Here is a 16458-nt window from a genome sequence, read left to right as displayed (position 1 = left end):
TTTGGAAATAAATGAATCATTTTATTCAGCAAGGATGAGTTAAATTGATCAAACGTGAAAGCAAATATATATATATGATGTCACAAAAGATTTGTATTTAAAAAAATGCTGTTCTTTTCAGCAAAGAATCATGAAAACAATGTATCAAGTTAAAATAATATATTAAGTTTTTCAACACTGATAATAATAAGAAAAGTTTCTTGAGCACCACACAGCATATTAAAATGATTTCTGAAGGATCATGTGAGTAATATTGCTGAAAATCTATCTTTGGCATTTAAAGAATAAATTACATTTATTTAAAATTACCTATTTTAATATGTAATAGTATTTCAGAGTATTGCTGTTTCACTTTATTTGAATCAATCAAAATAAATGCAGCTTTGGTGAACATTAAAGACTCAGAGATCTGATCTTGTTTTATGCAGTCTGGGTGAATTTTTCACAAGCGGTGTCAATAAGAGCAGATTCAGCCTCAAGTCTGTATTTCTGTTCTTGCATCGCTTTAACATATAGTTTGGCATTTATTTTCCCCCTGATAGATTTGCCCTTTCAAATCCCATTTAATGTGAAACTGATTTATTTTTTTCCATTGACACCATATTTCTTATCAATAAATGTCCTTTCATCAGTGTTTTCCCGTGCATGGCTCTCCTTGACGAACGTGAAAGTGATGAAGGCCCTAAAATAGGGCTTTAATCTCTCGAGCATTCCTAATGAGTTTTCCTCAACAATTATTTGATAAGAACGAGACAGTATGCACTGTGAATGATCCAGTACCTGTGCAGATCATGTGCGCGCACACACACACACACACACACAAACACACACACACACACAGTCATGCATCCTCAAAGACACTTACATGTGTCCGCCTGCTAATATGCTAACATAATAAAAAGTGACAGAAACACCAGAAATGCAACAATAATCTACGGTTACGCAGTGAGCAAACATGCACTGACTAACCACACTGAGGCCCAGCTGGTCTCGCTGCGGGTAATTGAGATTTCTGCGCTCCAGACTGGCCAGGTAATACTGTAGACGGGAGTAGGTGTAGGGGTAGCATTATGAAAACTGATAAACGTCATCCTCGCGGTCAAAGCAGAAGGCGAAAGACATCACGTAGTTCCTCCGATGGTCTGGGCAGCGGTGGTAATACACATTCTTGGCTGGTAGTCTTTGCCTGTAGAAAGAAAGAAAGAAAGACAGCATGTCATTATAATGTTATCAACTTGTTTGCTTTCACAATGAACATTCATGGGTTAATGCGATGTTCTGAAGAAATATAAAATGTTTGTGTTCTTAATATTTAAAAATTATAATGTGAAAATTTTTTTGTAATGACACTTTTCAGCTGATATAACTAAGGCTGCATAGTTGAGGAAAACATTATGAATAATCACCCATATCATCACATTTGCAATTCAAGTCCTGATTGATAAAATCACAACCTTAATTATTTCCTGCCTAATGTTCTTTTCACTTGGAAATATCTTATGAAGTTTAATGTTTTTCAAATTATAGCTCATATTGTAAATGGTAGTAAATAAGATTTTTTTTTTTTTTTTGGTGAGACAGAAAGTCTGACCACACTATTTACTTACTTAAAATATAATTAGAAATAATAAAATAAAAAGCTACAAATATGAGACAAAAAAGGAGAGGATATAAGATGAAATGGCATGAATAAAATGAAATGAAAAGAGAAAAGGCGAGAAGCGAAGACTAGAGGATGTGATTAAATAAAGAAAAGGCTAAATAAAAAAATAACAAAAAACCCATATCTAAAAGAAAGAAAATGAAAGAAAAGAAAAACAGGAGAGAAGAGAAGGGAATATGAGATTAAAATAAACAAAAAAAGAAGAAGTGAGGAAAGAAGATTTATTGAAATTAAATGAAGTGAGGAAAAGGCTGTAAACTAAATGTTTTATATATATATATATATATATATATATATATATATATATATATATATATATATATATATATATATATATATATATATATATATATATATATTATAAAGGAAAAGGAAATAATAAGTACTTATGGAGTAAAAGGAAAAAAATACAATTAAAGAGAAATTATTAAATAAAATAAAAGATACAGTAAGATAAGACTACAGGAAATGAAGAAAATGGAGAAAAAGAAAACAATAAATAAATAAAAGGTCTGGAAACGTGCAAGCCAATCAATCATCTACATCCCCTATCGTCACTCACATTACTGTTGTTCAGTCAGCTCTCTCTCTCTCTCTCTCTCTCTCTCTCTCTCTATCTGTCTTTCTCTATTTCTCTCTCATCCAATGCCTCTCCCTTTAAAAACCTAGAAATTTAGATGATTTAAAAATCTAGACGAAGGCAAACAGTACCAGCAAACTGTAAACAATGAACATTTCTGCAGTGCACAATGAGCAGCCTGAATAATGAAAGCAATGTTATTTGCATATAAAATGATATACTGTGCTGTTAATCAGTTTTATGTGCCACTGCTGAAGGTAAATCTGCACATCTGCAGAAAAAGAAAGAGAGAGAGAGTGAGAGAGAGAGCAAATAGCAGTGAAGGACAGGCAAAGAACATAAGATGTAAGGCAATGGAGGGAATAACAAGGGGAGGGAAATAATGAGAAGATGAGAAAGAAAGGAAAGATCAGAGCTGGGATGGCTTGACTATGGGACAGGGATGAGAGAGAGCGAGAGAGATCAGATGGAGATGCTATCTACGTGAACAGCACAGAAGCTTCCACACAGCTCTTCTGATAAGAGAGAGGAAACAGCTCTGTAAAATCAGCCCCCAGTCCTTCCATCTCATTCTTTTCTACTAAACAACTCACATACACACTGTACACTGATGGAACTGGGTTATTGACTTGAAAAGTTATAAAAACCATGTGACCAATATGCATAAATGCATACAAACACAGACCTATGCAGTTGGATCCAAAAGCCTGAGACTTTATTCAAAATCCTTTTTAAACCTGGACATAATGTTTTTGAATTTTTCAAACATTTAAAAATTACGAAAAGTAAAAAAAAAAAAAAAACATTTCTGAGTCTGTGTCACTATTTTAATATTAGCATCAAGTTCAAGTAGCATGAAGTTCACTAATTCATAAACTAATATTATGATTTGCGATAAAAATATAAATAAACTAAAATGCAAAAACGCAAAAGCCTGAGACTAAATGGAAAACATATGAGACTCAAAAATCCTATTTAAACCTGATAATTAAGTTTTAGGGTTTCAAACATTTTAATATTAAGAAAAGTTATGATGGAAAACAAATAAGAAATATTTCTGGCACTGTACTTATTAGGTTTTAGGGTTTCAAATATTTCAGTATTAAGAAAAGTTAAGAAAATATTTCTGACCCTGCACTAACCTTTAGCTATTTTAATATTTCAATACATATATAACTTTCATCACATCAAGCTAAAACTACTAAATCATTCTTAAATCGTTTCATTAACAAGATGATATTATGATTTGCAAGGAAAACAAAAATAAAGAAAAAAATTATAAAATAGCATTATATTAGAAGTGGAAACAAAAAGTTATAGGTACAGTATACAGTATGTCTTTTTCAAAAGTGAGCTAGCTACATAAGTATCATTTTAGGGAATCACCTGTTCCAAATGCTGTCTAGGCAGGAAGGTTACAGCAACCTACATACAACATATGCATCGCTTAGCTTGTTTCCTGTAATAGCGAGCCCCTCGGGTGCAGCATTGTGATTGGCCGTTTAAAAGAGCATGCTCCACCCTGATGTTCATTAGGATCCCCGTGAAAAATAAAGCTACTGTGTGTAGAATTATGCAGATATGAATCAGCCACACACAGTGCATGCCAACATAACAGAGCATCATCCATACACACACAACAGACTGCACACACACTCATTCCCTGACTCCTCGGCTACCTGAATAAAGTGAACCGCTGAGCCAAAATGAAAGTGAATTAGCTTTTCTCTGTGGAGGAAAAGACAGCAAATGAACGATCAAGCTGAGAAATCCTCTGGGGGACTTCTACAACTCTCTGTCATCTCTGCGGGTCTCAAAAGAGCGTTAACACACAGGACAGGTGCCTGCTTGGACCAAACTACATTCTGCTGCTAACACACACTCACTGACATATTAAATGATTTCTAATGCATGTCCAGCTTTCTGACAAATATATTACATCACGAACAAACTCATGACCCTTCACTGTCTGTTAATTACATCTTAACACACACCCATCCCACTCACAGACACAACGTTAACATGAAATGTCACCTAAAACACAAACTGAAACTATTATTAATTATTAAAAACAATGATTAGATAAACTTTATTAATTTGAACAGGCACAACTAAACCTAGGTTTATATGTAAATCTCACAAAGGCTGTCTGGATTCCCGAAATTAAAATAAATACGTAATACAATTTTTTGCATAAACAAAACAAAACAAGGACCATTCAATTTTTTTTTTTTTTTAGGCAATTAGGCATATTTTAAACCCCTTATTCTGATTACCATAATGCATTCTGTAATAAAATAAAATAATAATAATAAAAAAAAAAATAAAAGCATTTGGCACCATGAGATATGCACTGCTGTTCAAAAAAGTTTAATCAAACATTCTGAAATTCATTCATTCTAAAGCTAGTATGATTTGCAATTAAAAAATACAATTAAATTAAAATAAAAAATAAAAATTGTACAAGGATGTTAGGAAGATGCTTATCAAGATGTTTATAATGTTACAAAAATACTTCTACAGTATATTAAATGAATGCTGTTTTAAACCATGTAGAAAAAGCACCAACTGAATATATTAGAATGATTTCTAAAGGACCGTGTGGCACTTAAGAGTAGATTTATGAACATATTGAAGCAGAAAACAGTTATTACTGTAATAATATTTCACAAAATTACTGTTTTTACTGTTATTTGTGATTAAATAAATATAGCCTTGATGAGCATAAGACATTTCCAAATAAATTTTGAATGACAGTGTACATATTTCCTCATTTTAAATATATATTAACTTATACACATACAGATAAACAGTATTTGTGTATATGCAGTATGCATGTGTGTATATGTGCGGGTCTCATGCTCAGGGTCAACTGTGCTCGCTGCAGTATTTGGCCTGAGTTTGAGTAGGGTTGGGTTCAAGACCCGCAGCTGTTTGCCGTGCACCCGACTACCCTAGCAAGCAGACATTAGCCCGTACACACACACACACTCTCACACACCTCTCCCCATGCAGGGTTAATGAAACAGCGTGACACCTCACTTTATTTTTTTATTTATCTGTTCGGGCATTATCCTGGTTCCTCTCCAGCGTTTGACCTTGTTGGCTACTGAGCGAGTCGTGGCTATTGATTTTAATTACCCAGCGGGAATTTACTGCTTGCCTCTCCCGCACCGCTGCGCCGCTATTGGTCAGAGAAAATAGCTTTGTGTATTGCCCCTCTATGTGAGAGAGAGAGAGAGAGAGAGAGAGAGAGAGTCTGGTGAATCTCAAACCTGCTGGGTGTTTTTCTATCTTTGCTGCAATGTATGTTCTCCCTCTATCGTTCTCTCTTTCTCTCTCGTTGTGGCTGCCTGTAATTTGTTTTATCAAAATGACAGCGCCCCATGCCTCCCTATGCTGGTGGATATGGTACAATGCCCCCCGTTCCAAAACACATTTATCTCGCTATGTGTCTGGGGGAGGCCAACGGACAATAACCCACACACACACGGCTTTACAGTTCAGTTGCCCGCCGAATGCCTCAGCCTTTTATACACACTCCCCACCCCGAGGAAAACACACACAGTGAGCCGTCGCTCTTCTGCTCTTTTTCCATATAGAGAAAAGGTCAGCGCTTGAAACTCAAGGTCATGGACTTTAAAAATGAAAGAGTTTTCATAACTTGTTAAAGAAACCCAAAGTTTCTTCAACTGGCGCGGACAAAGCTATTGATGACTAGCGCTGGTATCTCTATTTTCATGTATGTGTGTGTATGTGTGTGTGTGCTGTTAGCTAAACGGCTCGGCTTGTACCGAGGTGTCATTCTCCATCGTGGCACTTTTCAACTCTGTTAGCAGGAACACGACGGGGCCTTTGATGCCGCCGCGACTGTCCGCTTCCCTCTGAAGGGAACTAGACGAGGGGGAAAATTGCTAGCTTTCATACGGAGCTGAATATCTGGTCTATATTCTCAAATCAATCAAGCATAGAGGTCATCGCAGTAGCTCCTGCCTCTCTAACTCTTTCCGTCTCCCTCGCTCTCGGTTGCCACCATCCTCTATTCTTCTAAGAGCACTGGCTGTCATCTGCTTAATGTTGTGAAGGTTAAATGGTTTCAAATAAGAGCAAGAAGCTGTCAAGTGCCACGATTCTTCTCTCATTCTCCTGACAAAAACAGCTGAAGAAAAAAAAAAAGGGGATCTGTGACACATACGGATATCACATTTCATTATGAAAATGATACTCTCAGATCTGTGCAGGCTCTTTTGACTTTGGACGTAGGCCCATATTGTGTAATTATTGCTCAAACAAGTGATCCCTCTTCTAATGCATTTATTGTTTTACATTTGATAGCGTTTCTTTTCTCTTGATTTTTCCGCCGTAATGTGAGAAGTAGAGAGAGTGGAGTGGCCCTTCTGTGATTGATCTATCATTTGGGACATGAATCAGACTGGAGAATAGCACTGGATGGCACAGTTACTAAGCAACCTCACTTGCTTTGTGGTCGAGCTGTCCATGTGCGATGGTATGTTTGAAATTAGGGGGAGCGTTGAATGCTTGTAGAGGATCGGAGATAGGAGAACGAATCTGGGAACCAGAGACCAAATCAGCCAATTTAGGGAGGAAAGTAGACACTGTATTTTGTGTTGGTTAATCATAGCAGATACAAGTCATATTGGTGGTTGCCAGGGTGTTGCTGTGCAGCTGCTAGAGCATTCTGGGTAGCCGCTAGGGTGTTCTGTTGAGTTGATAATTTGTAATTTTTTCAATGTATTTTTATATTTCCTAGAAATTTGAAAAAAGTTTTTTTTTTCATTAAATTTAACTTTTATAAATATATATATATATATATATATATATATATATATATATATATATATATATATATATATATATATATATATATGTATGTACTGGGGGGTGAAAACTTTTGAACACGATGAAGATGGCCAAATTTTTCTTATTTCGTTGAAATATAATTTTTTTCCATTTAGTTCTGCCCTTCGTAAGCAACAGAAGATACTTGTATGTTTCCCGGTACACAAATTAAGTACAATTTACCTTGATCTTCAAATTCCAAAAGTTTTCACCCCCAGCTCTTAATGCATCTTGTTTCCTTCTGGAGCATCAGTGAATATTTGAACCTTTTTTAATAGTTGTGTTTGAGTCCCTCAAATGTCCTCAGTCTGAAAAGATGTATCTCAAAATCATACAGTCACTGCTGGAAAGGGTTCAAATATGCAAAGATGCTGGAAAACTGAAGAATCTGCAGGACCTTAAAGATTTTTCTGAAGAACGCTGCTCAGTTTAACTGTTCAGAACAAACAAGGGACTCGTGCACAACCATCACAAAACAGAAAGACAGTCAAGGATCATCAGGCAACAGCACACAGTATTAAGAACCAAGGGTTCCCAAACTTTTGAGTGAGGTTATTTTAATAATTTCAGCAATTTTTTTGTCTTGTGGACTAAATGTTAATATCTTTTATGTAAAATATCTTACTCAGGACAGTACTAAATAAAAAATAACATGCATTTAGTATGATCTCTCTTATTTTTTGAAAATTACTCATATTTTCACAGATTCTGCAAGGGGTGCCCAAACTTTCGATCCCCACTGTATATATATATATATATATATATATATATATATATATATATATAAACATACATCAAACTGTAAATTACACAGTTGTAATGTAACTTCAAATTCTTAAAAGCACTTTTAAAAAAAAAAAAAAAGATTATTGACTGGTTTGTACTTTTCAGCACATTTTTACTGCCATTTTTGCTATTAACCAAATATATTGGCGACAAATGAGCAGAATTTGCAATAACAATGAAGAATACAAAACACATCAAAAAATGTATGTACAAGATCAATAAATGTAAAATTTTCAGTGGCAAACATTTTCAGTAGGAATTATGTGGTCTAAATATTGCCCACAATCTATTTCACTGCAAGAGAAATGACATAAGATGCTTGCTTGATTGGATACTCCGGTGTAATTTCAAAAATGGTTTAACTGGGTGACAGATTGTTTCAAAGGAAATTTAGAATTTTAACATTAGCCTTATTCAAAAGAAGGCACCGGCACAATAATGAATAACAGCTTATATTGATTAGAGTATAGCGTTTTATTTTACTGATGCTAAGTGAGCCTATAGGGCTTTATTGTCTTTAATAAGCAGTGACAGATTAAATTAGGGTCTATCGTGATCTAATACCCTCACTAGACTGAAATGCATAGCTGCATAAGATCAAGAGTTTATGAATTCTGCAGAATAGCATGAGCTTGCCTGTTGAATGGTATCATGGCTGAACATGACAAGTGCATGCACCAAGCAAACTGACACACGTGCACACACAGACACGCGTGTGTTGGAGTCTGAGATGCAGTGCTCGTCACAAGCGCAGGGGGACACGTGTAATATTAGTGCTAAGAGCCCTGGCCATCATACTGTCTTCACAGGGCGTAAATCATCCACTCATTACAGCTCAGATCATAAACATACACCCCTGAGAGAGAGAAAGAGACAAACTCTCAGGCTAATATATTCCAACCTAGTGCTCTTTATGACTGCTGCCCGCCAAAAAGAGCGTCTGGACACCTCTGGGGTGATGTTGGGCAGATAATACTAGAACATTGAAACGGTACTTTCAGATGCACTACCACATGCGGGCCTGTCTTAAAAACTAAACGGAGAGAGGATACGGATATCCCGGGTGTGTTGGTGTTCAGAAGAGCTGTGAGATTAAGTGGCAAGCATACAGGGGCGCTAGATAGATTTGGCACTCATTACTATTGAAGAAAATACAGAAAATTGCACCAAAGGCTATAGGAGCTATAAAGGCTAAACGATAAGTGGTTAATCAATATGGCAGCTCTGCATAGGCCACATTAATGTTGTGCTGCAAACACATACTGACATAAAGGACAGGCCCTTTTATTTTACTTTAAGCTTAGTACATACTGCAAAACAGGAACTTGCTGCCCTGCCCACTTTTAGACACTCACAGTTCCACTTATTGTCCTGTTGCTGGCATTATGGTACACACTTCACACAACTAATCATAGACTACAGTATGTCGATTATAAATAATTATGATGATTATAGATTATGATAATCTCAAGGCAATTGTGGCCCGATGGTTAGAGAGTCTGATTTGTAACCCAAAGGTTGCAGGTTCGAGTCTCTGGTCCAGCAGGGATTGTCAGAGGTGGGAGTGAATACCCAACGCTCTCTTCCAACAACCAGCAATTTCACACAGGCTCATTCACACAGCAATACAATATTTGATTCTAGACGAACGTCAAATCAACAAATAATTTGGAGCATGTGTTTGTCATTTTTGCATTGAAAATGACTTAATATAGGACAAGATGGAGATAAATCACCCTCAGGATTAAATCTGAACCAGTGCTTTTTTAATATCACTGTTATATTATTATAGTTTTTGTTATTATTTTGAATTAGGTTTTCTATTTTCATTTTAATTTAAAAGTTTTTATTGATTTTTATAAAAAATAAATTAAAATATAGATTTAAATAAGTGAAAATTAAAACCTTTGAGTTAAGATGCCCCCAGTTGTTGCTGGCAATTGTATTATTTAATTTAATCATTATTAAATTCATAAAGTATTTTTTTTTAAGAATTCCATGAATTAGATGAACATTTAAAACATCATCACCATTCAACAGAACCTACAGGCCAAATTGAGGATCATTCAATCTGTAGAATTAGTCTACTGCCACTACAACACGGTTTCAATTAAAAATATAAGCCTATGAATATTCATAATAAACTTTAGCTTTCAGGAAAATCTATCACTCAGTTCTTCAATTAAACTGTCAAAATAAACACATTTTAGTATTTTACATTAATACCATTTTTGTTCATTAAATAAAATGTAATTATATTTAATTTAATAATATATTGGATGATGCATTGTATTGTGCAGTACATGCTAAGTTCATCTCTAAATTTGCAGTTTTTTTTTAAAGGCCAGCATCTTCCACCATCTTGCCCTGTTATTCAGGCATGCATGTCATCTGTCTCATTTTTATGCATATTGCTCATTTCTGCACTCTTGCTTGTCTGAGACAGGGCACACACCTGGCAGGTCGGTCAGATTTCAAACAACTTTGGAAACATCGTTAACTGTGTGACTCACAAGTGTACATGGCACACATTATGATCTGGGGATTTCTGTTGCAGACTATAAACATTAAAGGGTGGCAAGCTTCTGTCTTGTAGTGTGCACTAAGGTTTATAGACATTTAACAACTGAGACCCATATGCAAATGCATGGAAATTAATGGGCACTAAATAGATGAAAAACAAACAAACAAGTGCAAGGAAATTCGAACAAACATGAAAACAGTAATCTTCAGATAATTGGTTACCGGATGGCTCCAGTAGTGTGCAGGTGGCTAGTGCAGCCCCTGTCATTGGCTGTGTGTGGGGAGAGATGAGATTTCCCTATAGTGTCTACAGAGATGCTATAAGAAGCAACATCCACAGACAGAGAGAACAGGCAGAGGGTCAACAGCACAGATTCTCATTACGAATCAACTTGAAGAGCTTGAAGTGCTTCTATCCATGCGATCGCAGACATATGCACATAAACGCACTGAAAATGAAAAAAAAAAAAGAAAAAAGCTTGAATCCAAAATCCCTACTATTACCTAATAACACTTACATTCAAAGAGGTCTATAATACACAGACAAAGCTTTCTGTTAGCATTCTCATTCATCTCAATGGCAGTTGCTCAGCTGGGTAGAACCACTCAGAAGTGTGTGATTTAAAATGTGTTTCTTACCTAATGGAACTTTTTGAGCTGATCACTTGAACTGTAAATGCCTGTAAATTCAACGTATCATGACACACACACACACACACACACACACACACACACACACACACACATATATATATATATATATATATATATATATATATATATATATATATATATATATAATAAAAAATAAATAAATGTGCACCTAATCCACATACTACATGATTAAGAAAACAGTAAAATATAAGTAAAAATAGAGTAATATAGAAAATAGAATATAATTTTGCAGTATTACTGTTTTTACTGTATTATTTTTTAATTAAATAAATGCAGCCTTGGTGAGTTTAACTAAAAATAAAAAATACAAATTCACTGACCCCAAAGTTTTGAACAGTAGTGTATATATATATATATATATATATATATATATATATATATATATATATATATATATATATATATATACACATACATATACATATATAGATTTGACAGCATATAACCAGCCAAACATTTTCTTTGCTAATATCCCAACCTCTGCACTTCATAAATGAATGAATGAACATCAGAGAGAAATTACTTTTTGTGTGCCCTTTCCTTGGCCAGTAGATGGCCATAGATCTTGTGTTTAGGGCCTTATAGAACCGACCCACCCTTTAATCCAAAATGACTCATCTTACATCACACTTATACAAAGAAAAACAAAATGGGTAAAAACATCGGCCACACCCTGTCTGCCTGCTCACAATGAGGCTCATGTGATCTCCCTCTCTCACTCAATGCGTCATCTGTAAAATACTCCACAACACCCCGACACAGGGCTGCATGTCCCAGGTGGTCCATCCCAACAGTAGCAGCGGCGTAATGGTGTGTGTGTGTGTGTGTGTGAGGCTGTGCATATAGTGATCAGGCTATAGCAAGCCTTATCCAGCAGTGGCTAACAGTGGTAATTTATTGTGTGTGTATGTGTTTGCATATGTGTGACCCCACAGTGGTAAGTAGCTGCCCTGCTGTGCTCAGGGATGTCTAGGGAAATTATCAAAGAGCAGATGAGCCCTATGAACCAGCCAACATGGCGCCATGCCCCCTCATGGGGCATAGGGGCAGAAACCACACAGGGCACATACACACATTTATATGCAGAGTGTAAGTGATGGATGCAGGTGTGCATTAGAGAAAAGAGGGCAATAACAGCCAGACAGGATGACGTCTAAGAGATGCCCTGGTGTGAATGTCTGTGTATGTGTTTACCGGTTGTTGTTCCATGGTTTTACAGACTTTCCCCACCTGAGTACCCCCTGCCCTACTGAGACTTCTGAGATTATGAGAGAACAGACGGTGTCGTCATAATTCATATTACACACATTTACTTATTCGAGTAAAAAGCTCCTCTGCTGTTCACGTGAAGGTGAAGGTAATGCTAAAATGACTTTTGCTATCCTATTTTAAGGAGCAAAGACAATAATAAGTAAGCTATTCTTAGGATAATTTCCCCAAAGAGTGTAAACACTGCGTCCTTGCGATGCCTTCAAAATAATTTTCTTGTTTGAGCGGTTCCATGTACAATATAATATTATTATGTAGTATATATAATACAACATATTAACATTGACATTAATATTTATGTATAAGAAAATAAAGACTTTGATTACTGGGTTGATGACTAATGTTCTTCACAATCAGTATGTTTAATAGTATTAATATTGATGCTTTTAATTCATCTTAATATACAGTAAAGATTAAATTAAATTTATGCATTTAGCAGACGCTTTTATACAAAGCGACTCACAGTGCATTCAGGCTGTCAGTTTTTACCTATCATACCAATTGAGCTACAGGAACACTAAACAATTAAACAATCTTACACACACACACAAATATTAATATTTACATTAATATTTGTGCATAAGAAAAACAGAACATCGAATCCTGATTATTGGGGTGGTGACTCATGTTCTTAGGGAGATCTACCACTTCATATTAACATTACACAGTACAAAAGTGTAAAAAGAAAAGAGTTGTGGTGGCTGGGGGAGAAGAAGGGGTGTGATGCAGGTGTGCTGTCTCTTTCCCCTCTTTCTCTTTCTCTTTCCCAGGGGACGGCTGAGATGTGTTGGCTGACTGCATCAGCAGAGTAGGTGGAGTGGACCCAAGGAGACAGCCTGGCGCCAGTCTGCCCTCCGTCTCTACTCCACTGACACACACTTGTACATACACACACCCAGACACTGATGGAGATGGTGCTGAGATAGATTGAGAGATGGAAAAACAGAGGGATGAGGGAGATGCAAGTGAGATGACAGAGATACAAGCTGAAATCCATCCACATTATCTCCATTAGATGTGAGCATCAGGTCCAGGTTGAGATCTTACAGCAGAAAGTAATATTGCAGGGTACGGCCCACCAGCTAATGTAGCCCCAGGCAGTGCTGGTGTTAGGATGCTGAGAATAGACAGTGATAGGGATTACTCTCCTCAAAAACCCACCACAGCATCACTTCTGATTTGTCTTTCTCACAGTCAACAGGAAAAGTGTTCATATATGCTCCTGAGTAAGAGCAGTTTTCAACTGCATAATCTAATAATGCCTTCTGGGAAAAAACCCACAGTTGTACATTAGCTGGAAACTGAGGGTTTCATATTAATAAGTAGATCTGTTTTTCATCAAGTGAAATCTGAATGGGCGGCTGAATTTGCCCTAAGTGATGTCAAGGAAAGCAAGTAAATTCAGTGATGTTTGCTATTGTGATGTAATCAGGGACAGCAATGATGTCAGCTGTGTTTTTGACCAATACCACACAAGGTGACTCTTGCAAGATCAAAACAATGCCACACTTGGCTAAATAAGGTCTCAAAGGAAGTGATATCAGCGCAAGACAGAGATAAAAGCTGGATGAAGGTCAGAGGGCTGGTGAGTCAAAGCAGACGCAGTAGAGGAGGAATAAATGGACCACTCACAGAAAACTCAATGCGAGACACTGTCAGGCTCAATCTGGTTGCTGTACAAATCCAGTTAAATGAGCCAATCAATGAAATGTGAAAAATACAGTTGGAATTTCTGATAATAAAACAGGTAATTATAGCTTTCCAACATAATATTTCAGAAGCCATCTTTGTATACCCAATGATCAGATGATGTCTGGAAAGCATGACCACTTATGCCTGAATGTGTCTTTCAGCATTATTTTTCCTGTAAAATGAGTGGAAGTTATGGAAGCTTCTTTCTTTCATGGATTAAATAAAGATTTTTTTTTTTTTTTCACAAATCTGACTTTTTTTCTCATAATTACAAGATATAATGTCATAACTTCCAGACATAAACAAGCAATTGCAAGTTATAAAATCAGAATTTCTGAATAAACTCGCAATTGCGAGAAACAAATTTAGAGTCATGAAACATAAACTAGTAATCTGCAAGATCTTATCCCACAATTCTGACTTCTTTTCACACAATTGTGAGATAAAGCATCCAATTATGAATTATAAAGTCCAATACTATGGAATAGGTTAGGCCCAAGCAATAATACAAATATAAAACCATTTTGAGATTAAAGCCATTATAATGCAAGGTTAAACTCATTAAATTTACAGAAAAAAAGTTGAAATAAAATGTTGAGAATAAACTCATTAAATTACAAGAAGAAAAGTGATTGTGTTTCGAGAAAAAAGTAAAAAAAAATATGTTGAGAATAATCTCATTCAATTATTAAATTAATTTTAACAAGTTTTTACTCGCATTATAATTAATTAAATCTCAAGATTATTATTTTTTTTTTATTATTGCTTGGCCCTAATCCTAATGAAAAACAATTAACATTTTCTTACATTTGTGAGTTTATATCTCACAATTGTGAGGGGAAAAAGATCAGAATTCACCATTTCTACAAAATGAATTGTGAGATAAAAAGGTGCAATTACTTTAAAAAATAAAAAAATATATATTCAGTGACAGAAACCGGGCTTCCATAAAACAACTATACTGTAATTATTTTTTTAATCATATTTTAAATCATATTTAAAAAGCAGAATTGATTGTGTTGCTTAATAGATCTCACTGTTCAAAATCTACCAAGCTATATTTTAAACATCAAATATGATGATCACTTTCATTTTCCAGTTAACTTAGAATCTTTGTCATGCAACTTCCACTGTCCTACACTAAACAATCCCACTGCATATTAATCAATTCTTTTACTGAACATAAATCAATAGCAGCATCATTCATCTCAGTAATGCTTCTATTACTCCTGAAAGTCTAAGGCCTAGAACTATCAAAAAAATGAGAATTTAGATGGCTCGCCCTATTTGTGTAAAATTAATTATACTGCCAAATTCTAAGTGCTGCATTTTAATCTTTAAAGCAAGTCATTTTTTGCATTTGTCAGGATCTCATCTCTCTCTCTCTCTCTCCTTGCATCCTGTCCAGATCTGTAAACCATCTGTCCCTTGGGGGCGTCCCTGCCTGGCACAGCTTGCCAGCCTGTCTGACCATATCCCCGCTGGCAAGAGTGCCAGTTGCAAGTCTGCTCTCTGTATCTCTGTCTCTCTCTTACTCTCTACCTCATCCACCCCCCATCACTTTTGGTGCCCACAGCCAGGCTGGTGTCTCCAGATGCCTGGGGGATGTGCAGGGGGTTTGGGAGGGTACACTACCTCCTAGACAGCAGATGCTGCCTATTAACTTCCTTTCCACAGGCTCTCAGAGGGAGAGTGCGTGTGCAGGAGCAGAGGGGAAGTTGTGGGGAGTCATGTATGTTTGGGGGTGTACTGGTCATGGTATTTACTGAATTGAAAGAAGTCATCTTGTTCTTAGGCAGACAGATAGCACTGCTCTCCTCTCCCCATGTGCTCTTGGCCTGTCCTTCAGTGCCACATGCCACACTGAAGCCTCTGAAACATCTCAATTACAACCAGAGAACAACATACCATTCAACCGGCCACGTCCCTGTGAGGGCAGGAGGCACAGGATTCTGCCCAGCCCACTCATTACAAAACAAAGTAGGACTCATCATGCAAAATATTTTTATTATTGCTGGAAATTGAGAAGTTGTACACATTTACATATCATCAGCAACTTAAATAACAACGTCAGTCCAAATGGAGGTACAAACAAGTTAACCAATCAGAACAGAGCTCATTTACATAGCAAAAACAACCTGTTTCTAAGGGTAAGAGAGATAGTAACGTGATCATGTAACAAAATTGCTTGGCTGTTTTGGTGCATAAGTTCACTACAAGTGAAACATATTAATTTTAATTACCAATGTCTGTTCTGAATCTGTTGAAAAAGACAAAATGGTAAATCTCAAAAGTAAATGTCAGGGTAATATTTCACCGCAAAATCAAAAGAAAACAAACATAAAAAAATCTATTTTGCATGAGGGAAAGAAAAGTTTAGAGGCATTCTTCTTCTTTTATTTATTTATTG

The 16458-nt window shown here is 36.0% G+C and overlaps 1 pseudogene; it reads right to left on the bottom strand.

The window, feature by feature from the left end:
- The window catches only part of LOC113075604 (cytosolic carboxypeptidase 6-like), a 186846-nt pseudogene that overhangs the window by 130278 nt on the left and 40110 nt on the right, over positions 1-16458 (bottom strand).

This window comes from Carassius auratus, unplaced genomic scaffold (assembly GCF_003368295.1).
Source record: "Carassius auratus strain Wakin unplaced genomic scaffold, ASM336829v1 scaf_tig00017243, whole genome shotgun sequence".
NCBI classification, from domain to species: Eukaryota; Metazoa; Chordata; class Actinopteri; order Cypriniformes; family Cyprinidae; genus Carassius; species Carassius auratus.
The sequence above is the reverse complement of the archived record's forward strand: the minus strand, read 5'-3'. Positions and strand labels throughout refer to the sequence as shown.